Raw genomic sequence first — 10,424 nt, 5'->3', positions numbered from 1 at the left:
AACAGAATCATTTGGGGTGGGTGGGGGTGGGTAAGAGAACTCTGTTTTCTTTTAATCATCTGAAACTTAGTTCTTGGGGGAAGTTGGAAGCAGAACTTACTTTCAAAGTCACTAAGTTGAGCTGTATTTTTTTCGGGGAACAAAAAATGCACGAAGGCATCGTTTTAGGTGATATTTGTACCCTTGTAGGTTTTGGTTTGTATTAGTATTGATATTGTTTGATTATAATTTCTATTACATTTTTGTTTTAAAAAGTTTATTTATAAACGTCTATTATACAGTACAAGTATAGGGATATAAAATTATTATCTCGCCCAGGACATTAAAACTCATTGGACCGGCCCTGTGCAGTAGAAACCAGGTGGTTCGAGTATTGTTTAGGATTGGACTTGTCTTTTGGGCTTACTTTTTGGTTTTGGGTTAGAGAGTTGGGTAAAGTTGTGTTGTTTATATATATATATTTGCTTGCAAAGGATGAAATATGTAATATCTCATGTTTTTACTGTATTGTCGTGTCTTCTTTATGAGACTTGCTTTGGTATTACAGCAAAGATGAAGACTTTTATATACAAATATAATTACTCAACTCATTTTAATAGTAAAAGTGTAGTTTAGCCTTATTGCAGTAGAAAAGGATTTCTGTTATTATTTAGATTTATGTTGGAAGGTGTTGATTCTCATAATGGCGTTTAGCCTTTCATGAGTTGCATTTCCTTTTATTATCAACAACATTTATTCAAATGAGAGAGAAATTAGCTTAAGGTGGGCCACGTTTTGAGAGGAAAACCTTAGGGTGATTCTGCTGTGCGGCTTTTAAAAACGGCTAAAAAATGGTGTGATCGGTTAAAGAAGTGACCGGTTAAAATTTAGATCGATTATGTTATATCATTTAACCGAAAATATTATCAAGCACAATAACATATTAGATAGCGCTTATATAATGTAATAGGTAGCACTTATATAATAAAATATGCATTTAACCGATATATTTATACCGGTAGCATTGTAAATTTACCTATTGCATTATAATTATTGGTTTCGTTGTTTTTTGGATCAATACAATTTTAAATGTATCGACACTTTATGCTTGCACCTCGTTGGACATTCCTAGTTCATTATGGAAAAAAGTATCGACACAAACTATAAAGGTGTCGATACATTATTTAGACCTATTTTCTCATAAAATCGGTATATTTATACCGGGTACATTGTAAATTTACCTATAATATTGTAATTTTCGTTTCGATGTTTTTGGGATCGATATAATTTTAAATGTATTGACACATTATTCTTACACCTCGTTGGGCATTCATTATGGACAAAATGTATCGACACAAATTACACAGGTGTTGATACTTTATTCTGACCTATTTTCTCATAAAATCGGTAAATTTAAACCGGTTACATTGTAAATTGACCTATTACATAATAATTATCGGTTTCGATGTTTTTGTGATCGATACAATTTTAAATGTATCGACACTTTATGCGTGAACCTGTTTGTGCTTTCTTTTGGAAAAAAGTATCGACACAAACTTAAAAAGTGTCGATAATTTATGTTGACATGTTTTATAATTAACCGGTATATGTATACTGGTTACATTGTTAATTTAAATATTACATTATAATTATTTGTTTCGATGTTTTTGGGGTCGATACTTTTTGAAAATGTATCGACACAGATTCTTACATATGTATCGAAACAAATCTTTGTGTTTACTAATTTTGTCATTAAAAAAGTATATTTTTACCACCTACATTGTAAATTTACCTATTACTTTAAAGTTATTGAATGTTGTAGTTATTATACATACCTGAATATGTCCTGCAAATTTAATGTTGTATCTACCCTCCAACTACCACTATCAATACCACATCCTTTTGAAAGCACCACTGAAAACATGTTGTTCAATGAACCTTTACTTACATTTCCATCAACTCATGTTGGGACCACTGAAATTGCACAACAAAATTTTTGCCATGGATCATACTGATGCAGAAAATGTTAAGCCAACCGATGAATGTCATGAAGTAAGTCTTATCAGAAACATAATCATGCATTGTGCACACCTACTACAACAACAAATACAAATGATCAGTGGGTTATAAGTAAGTCTTATCAGAAACATAATCATGCATTGTGCACACCTACTATGACACCATTTATACGTTCTAATAAAGCTATAAGTAAGGCTGATATCGATGAGACAACAACATTGAAAGAGGTTGGTGTTGGCACGTCACAAGTAATGAACTATTTAACGCAGCAGGCAGGGGGCTATCATAATGTTGGATCTATACATAAAGACCTCTACAATGCACTTATATTAAATTATCGACACTTTCAACATATCAGGTATCGTTTTACTGGTTTTGTCAATTTTGGGACCTGTTTTATCATATTTTTACCTGTTATATTGTTGTAGATCGATATATTTTTTTAAAGTATCGACACTTTATAGGCGCTATAACTTCTTATCTTTTAAATTCAGAAAGTTTCGATACTTATATTAAATTATCGACACTTTCAATATATCCGGTATCGTTTTACTGGTTTTGTCAATTTTGAGACCTGTTTTATCATATTTTTACTTGTTATATTGTTATGGATCGATACATTTTCATAAAGTGTCGACATTTTTTAAGCGCAATAACTTTTTCTCTTTTAAATTCAGAAAGTGTCGATACTTATATTAAATTATCGACACTTTTAACATATCCGGTAAATTTTTCCGGTTTTGTCATTTTTGAGACCTGTTTTATCATATTTTTACCTGTTATATTGGTAATAATCGATACATTTTCATAAAATGTCGACACGTTTTAGGCGCTATAACTTTTTCTCTTTTAAATTCAGAAAGTGTCGATACTTATATTAAATTATCGACACTTTTAACATATCCAGTAACTTTTTTCGGTTTTGTCTTTTTTGAGACCTTTTTTTTATGATCGATACATTTCATAAAGTGTCGACACTTTTTAGGCGCTATAACTTCTTCTCTTTTAAATTCAGAAAGTGTCGATACTAATATTAAATTATCGTAACTTTCAATATATCCGGTAACTTTTTCCGATTTTGTCATTTTTGAGATCTGTTTTATCATATTTTAACATGTTATATTGGTAAGGATCGATACATTTTCATAAAGTGTCGACACTTTTAAGCGCTATAACTTCTTCTCTTTTAAATTCAGAAAGTGTCGATACTAATATTAAATTATCGACACTTTCAATATATCTGGTAACGTTTTACCGCTTTTGTCATTTTAGGACCGGTTTTGTCATATTTGTACCTGTAATATTGCTATGGAGCGATCCATTTTTCATTTGTATCGATACAAACCGACAAGCTAAGTTTACCGGTTGCCAAATTTTTTAATATTTCTTCATGATTTAGAACTTCTACATTATTATTACTCAACATTTTCGGTAGCGCTAAATCGAATATTATAAATATATTATAATGTATCCGGTAACGCCGTATATTAGCCCGCCTTTCCGGAGACAATCCCAAAACCTTGCACCCATCTGCAGGACTTATTGTGGGAGTGTATATGATTTCATCGCAGCCGTCCCTTCGATCCCTCTTGAAATTCAGCAACGTCACGAACATGGCCATGAAAAGAACCAGATGGTTCAGTGCGTATCTTTGTCCCACACACTGGTGTGAACCGGCCCCGAATGCCAGGTAGTTCCTTCTGAATATCACCTCCTCCTGCCTTTCCTCCGAGAACCACTCTGGTTCGAAACGATCCACCTCCCTGAACCCTTGAAACGACGACTCGTAAACCGATGGGAACACCATTGTTCCTTTTGGAATTGTGTATGACTTCGTTAGCATGAAATCGCCCGAATGCCAGTAGTTCCTTCTGAATATCACCTCCTCCTGCCTTTCCTCCGAGAACCACTCTGGTTCGAAACGATCCACCTCCCTGAACCCTTGAAACGACGACTCGTAAACCGATGGGAACACCATTGTTCCTTTTGGAATTGTGTATGACTTCGTTAGCATGAAATCCTCATTCACCATATGCGGCACTAATGTCGCCGGCGGACGGTATCTCACCACCTCACGCGCCACTGCTTGTGTATACTTCATTTCCCTTAGTTGCTCTGCGGTGATTAAAGCATCCAATTCCGGACACCATATACTTGAAACTGTTACGGAAGACGGCTATCGGATAGAGCAAAATCGCAACTGATAATTTGAGAAAATAAAAGTGAAGATAAAAGAGATAAAAAATTTACGTGGAAAACCCCTAAAATTATTAGGGTAAAAACCACAAGCAACGGTAGAAGAATTTCACTATGAGAAAATAGGAATTACAACCTCTCTCGATCTACCAAGGAGAAAACAATGATAATTCTCTCTTGATAAAAAGGAGAAAACAACTCTCAAGAAACTTTCTAAATTCTCTCTATTGGAAGAAAGCTAGAATGCTTTGGGATGGTTTTTGAAGCTAAATGAGCTAGGGTATTTATAGTTGAAGCTTTAAGGACTAACTTGTAAATACCTTAAATTACAATGACTAAATTATGCTTATACCATTTAGCAATTTCAACAATTGTGTGCTCCTTTTGACCATTGCACCGAATTGTGCATTAATGCACTGTTTTCGGTGCTGATTTTTAATAATCTCCCACTTGAAGATTTGATTGGAACAATCATATCTTCACACCATTCTTTCTACCTTGTACCATCATGTTGCTTATGTTTCTGACAGGCCACATGAGGATCGACACCAAGTATATTGTCTTTGGTATGGATCTTCTGCATATCTACCGTCCCTTCTTCCACCTTTTCACGAATGAAATGGTACTGAACTCGTATGTGCTTTGTCCTTGAATGAAATGCTGGATTCCTTGCTAGATGCAAGGCGCTTTGACTGTCACAAAATAGAGAGACATACTCTTGATTGTGCCCAAGCTCCTCCAATAGCATCTTCAACCAAATTGCTTCTTTACTGGCTTGTGTAGCTGCTACATATTCTGCCTCTGTTGTGGATGTAGCCACAACTGACTGCAATTTTGAAACCCAGCTTACAGCTCCACCAGCAACTTTGAACACATATCCTATAGTAGATTTGCTTTTATCCAAATCCCCTGCATAGTTAGAATCTACATACCCATTGATTAGTAAGTTTGATCCTCCGTAACATAATGCAACATTTGAGGTCCCTTTGATGTATCTCAGGATCCTCTTTACTGTATTCCAATGCTCTTTGTCTGGATTCGCCATGTACTGACTAACCACTCCCACTGCTTGTGCAATGTCTGGTCTTGTGCATATCATAGCGAACATTAAACTTCCCACTGCTGATGCATATGGTACTCGAGACATCTCCATCCTCTCTTCTTCACTGCTAGGACTCATACTGGAGGATAATTTGAAGTTAATAGGAAGAGGGGTAGAAATTGGCTTACAATCTTGCATGCTGAATCGTGATAAGATTTTCTTCAAGTAATTCTTTTGTGAAAGCCAAATCTTCCTATTACTTCTGTCTCGGTGAATTTGCATCCCTAGAATCTTGTTTGCAGATCCCAAGTCCTTCATTTCAAATTCCCTAGCCAGTTGTGCCTTCAATTATTCAATATGATCTTTGTTGAGTCCTGCAACCAACATGTCATCCAACATACAACAGCAAAATAACAAAATCGTTATCACCAAACCTCTTGAAATAAGCACAAGGGTCTGAATTAAGTCTGTTGTATCCAAGGCACATAATGAAAGAATCAAATCTCTTGTACCAACACCTCGGCGCCTGCTTTAGACCGTAAAGAGATTTGTTCAACCTGCAAACCAATTTCTTCTTTTCTTTTTCTTCAAAACCTTCAGGCTGGAGCATATAAATTTCTTCTTCAAGATTTCATGAAGAAAAACTGTTTTAACATCTAGCTGCTCTAGATGTAAGTCCAATGTAGCACACATTGCCAAAACTACTCGAATTGTTGTTAGTCAAACCACAGGAGAAAATATTTCATTGAAATCAATACCTTTTTTTTTTAGCATATCCTTTGACCACCAGTCTTGCACGATACCTCTCAACTTGATCGTCACCATTTCGCTTGATTTTGAAGACCCATTTTGTTACCAATTGGCTTCCTTCCTTGTGGTAGTGGCACAAGGTCCCATGTATTATTTTTATGAAGGGCTTCGATTTCTTCTTGCATCGCCATCATCCATAGTGAAGCATCTGAGCTGTTTATTGCCTCCTGGTATGTTGATGGCTCACCGTCCTCTGTTAAAAGGCAGTATGCAACATTTCCTTCTATAACATAATATGAGTGTCAATTGGGACGTCTTCTCACACGATCTGATTGACGAGTTGTTGGAGCTTCAGAACTCTCTGGTTCTTGTTCATCATGTGCTGGTTCTGCTTCAGAAGAATCTCCTTGTTCAACCTTTTTTTCCACATGTATATGTGTAGTCTCTGACTTTTTAGTGCTATCATCGTCTTCTTTTCTTTGTAGCTTATCTTCTACAAAGATGACATCCCTGCTAATGATCACTTTGTGGACAGTGGGATCCCACAAGCGACACCCCTTGACTCCATCAGCATACCCCAATAATTTGCATTTCCTGGATTTTGGATCCAGCTTTGAGATTTCTTGGGAGTTGTACATCACGTACACAATACTTTCAAATATATGGAGGTTTGAATAATCAGCTGGTTTACCAGTCCACATCTCCATTGGTGTCTTCAGCTCTATTGCAGTTGATGGAGCTTGATTCACCAAATAATAAGCGGTATTGACTGCTTCTGCCCAGAATGATTTTTCTAGGCCTGTATCCCTCAACATTGCTCTTGTTCTTTCTAACAAGGTTCTGTTCATCCGCTCTGCCACTCTATTTTGTTGAGGAGTGTTTGCCACTGTGAACTGTCTTTTGATGCCTTCTTTCCTGCAAAAGTCATCAAATTCTTCGCTTGTGTATTCTTCTCCATTATCTGTTCTGAAACACTTGATCTTATTTCCAGAATCAAGTTCCACTCGCGCTTTGAAGATTTTGAAAGTTGAAAACACATCTGACTTCTTCTTAATAGGATACACCCAACATCTCCTAGAGTAGTCATCAATAAATGAGACAAAGTATTTTGCTCCACCTAGAGATGTAACTGGTGCTTACCATACGTCAGAATGAACCAATTCTAGAACATTTTTGCCTCTAGAATTTGACGTGTTGAATTTCAACCGGTGCTGATTACTTGTTATACAATGCTCACACAAAGGAAGTGATATCTTTGTTAAGCCGGGAAGTAACTTTTGCTCCACAAGGACTTTCATTCCTTGTTCTGACATGTGTCCAAGTTTCTGATGCCATAGCATTGCAGAATCTGAACTACATGAGGCAACAGAGGCTTCTACTTCTAGCAAAGTCTCTCCCTTCAGCATGTACAAGTTTGTCGCTATCTTTTCGCCTTTCAGCACCACAAACGCTCCACGGAACACCTTCATGATTCCTTTCCGTGTTTCAATCTTGCTTGCATTATTATCCAACAATCCGTAGGATAATAAATTTTTCTTTAGGCCTTTCACGTGCCGCACATCTCGAACAACTTTAATTGTTCCATCATACATCTTCAATTTGATGGTTTCCACGCCAATGATCTCTAAGGCATGATCATTGCAACTATACACAGATCCTCCTGAGACAGGTTCATACTGATGGAATCATTCTCTTCTTGAGGTCATGTGATATGTTGCTCCTGAATCAATGAGTCATATATCTGCAAATCGTTTTCTTCCTTCCACGGTGGTTGACGCTTCACAGCATAGAGCATCTCCATCATCTGAAGTGTTTGCGGTATTGCCTTGTGGATTGGAGTTTTTATTTAGACTCCAACAATCCTTCTTCAAGTGACCCTTCTTTCCACAGTTGTAACACTTTAAATTCTTCTTGCTTCTCGACTTCGATCTACCATATTTGTGACTGCTGCTTTGGCCACATTCTGTTGATCTCCCTCTCATCGTTGTCATCGTTATCAACGCTTCTGCTTGTTGCAGATTTACTTGTCTGTCTTCCTTGTTCTTGCGCCAATTTTCTTCTTGTAGAACAGCAGCTGCAACGTCATCGAAGACTAGACTGGTGACATTACTGTTTGTCAAGTTAATGATGAGTTGATCATATGAATCCGGTAGACTTTGAAGTAGAAGTTCAACACGTTCTTGTTCTCCTATTTTACAACTTAAGGATGTAAGCTGAGAAAATAAGGTGTTCAGTGTATTTAAGTGCTCCGTCACTGAAGTAGATTCTTACATACGGAGAGTGTACAATTTCCTCTTAAGAAAAATTTTATTGTGCAGCGATGTGGCCTCGTACAATTTGGTAAGATGATCTCATATCTCCTTAGCTGTCTTCTTCTCCTCGATGCTTGACAATACTTCATCTGCTAATGCTAGATGAAAGTTTGCCATAGCATTCCCGTCCATCTCGTTCCATTTAATGTCATCTGCGAAATCCACCGGCCTTTCATTGATAGCCGCTAGACACCCGTCTTTCCTTAGGATGGCCTTCATCTTCAATTTCCACAATGAGAAATTTCTCCCATTGAATTTTTCAATATCAAATTTCGTTGCCATAGCTTCTTTTACGGATAGCTCCCACTATTTCACTATCGTGAATAGTTCTCTGGAACCTTCAAAGAATGGTAATAACTTCTTATTTTCTTATGTTGGAGGATCCACCTTTTGGTGGCAACCACAAAGACAATAAGCAGATATTACACACTCTAATCTAGCTCGGATACCAATTGTTGCGGAAGACGGCTATCGGATAGAGCAAAATCGCAACTGATAATTTGAGAAAATAAAAGTGAAGATAAAAGAGACACAAAATTTACGTGGAAAACCCCTAAAATTATTATGGTAAAAACCACAGGCAACGGTAGAAGAATTTCACTATGAGAAAATAGGAATTACAACCTCTCTCGATCTACAAAGGAGAAAACAATGATAATTCTCTCTTGATAAAAAGGAGAAAACAACTCTCAAGAAACTCTCTAAATTCTCTCTAGTATTGGAAGAAAGCTAGAATGCTTTAGGATGGTTTTGAAGCTAAATGAGCTAGGGTATTTATAGTTGAAGCTTTAAGGACTAACTTGTAAATACCCTAAATTACAATGACTAAATTATGCTTATACCATTTAGCAATTTCAACAATTGTGTGCTCCTTTTTACCATTGCACCGAATTGTGCATAATGCACCGTTTTCGGTGCTGACTTTTAACAGAAACTTCCTCCCTAACTTTCCTCAGAACATCAGGATGAGAGTCGAGGAGTGTCACCGCCCAAAGGAGTGCCGATGTGGAGGCATCTTGGGCGGCGAATAGGAAATCAAATAAGTAACTCCCGATTTCTTCCTCCGTTGAGTGCGGTGGCGCTGTTTTGGACTCGGCGTTTACGCGAACCAATCCTTGCATCCAGAAATCGATTAAACAACATGGCTCGTCACCTTCAAGCATTCTCGATTTACTTTGAGCAGCGCAATCAATAAGCATTTTGACCATCCGCTGACAGCATAGCTTCGCTTTTCGAAACGCGAAACCGGGCATATCAAACGGGATCGTCAATAATCCCGCTTTGAAAACATTATAATCGACCCTGAATCTCTCCCGGGCTTCACTCGATAGATACCTGCCGACGAACACCGTTTGAGAAGTCTCAAGGTTCATGTCACGAACTAAATTCCGGAGAGAAATAGACTCCGCCTGCGCCGGCGCCGAAAGACGCTCCCATGATTCCAAATGTTTAAGAATAATGAGCTGCTGCAACGAGGTGTAGGTTGACAAGGCTTTGGGAGTAAAATTAGGAGCAATATGAGAGCGGAGATCTTTGTAATCTTGTCCGGACAAATAAATCATGTTATGTTCGCCAAAGAGTTTTTTACCAAAGGGATGTCCGGTGGGTATGAAAGCATCGGATCGGACGTTGGCAAAGATAAGGTGAGAAAGCTCGGTATGTCGGACAAAGACGATGAATTGACCGAGAACGTAATTAACAGAAAATCCAACAGAAGAAGAGAACTGAGATTGAAGTTGCCAGAACTTGGTGGGGTTTGAGATTAATGAAATTGCATTTCCTACAAAAGGAACAAGTAAGACTCTGGACCAGGAGCATTTCGCTTTCTTTTTAAATATGAGATTTGTTCCCAGAAAAGGATACAAAGTAAAAGGGTGACGAAATATGGAACTAAAGGTGACACAATGGGATTCATCCTCTCTTTTTTTCCCTTTTTCTAAAAGGGGGGAGAGAATGAATGAGTTGGGGTTGAGAGGAAATTGAAAAGGAGGTGTTTAAATAGGAGGCGGGAGGAGTGATGTCAAATAAACATTTTTCTGGATAAATTATACGTTTAGTACCTAAATTATTAATTTTAGTATGTTTTAATACTTAAACTTTCAATTTTTTCAAAATCATACCTAATA

The 10,424-nt window shown here is 37.2% G+C and overlaps 1 pseudogene; it reads right to left on the bottom strand.

The window, feature by feature from the left end:
• Positions 1-738: 738 nt before the first annotated feature.
• LOC120147317 lies at positions 739-10,213 on the bottom strand (annotated as a pseudogene).
• Positions 10,214-10,424: the final 211 nt, after the last annotated feature.

The sequence above is a fragment of the Hibiscus syriacus genome, unplaced genomic scaffold (assembly GCF_006381635.1).
Source record: "Hibiscus syriacus cultivar Baekdansim isolate YM2019G1 unplaced genomic scaffold, ASM638163v2 tig00110937_pilon, whole genome shotgun sequence".
Lineage (NCBI taxonomy): Eukaryota > Viridiplantae > Streptophyta > Magnoliopsida > Malvales > Malvaceae > Hibiscus > Hibiscus syriacus.
The sequence above is the reverse complement of the archived record's forward strand: the minus strand, read 5'-3'. Positions and strand labels throughout refer to the sequence as shown.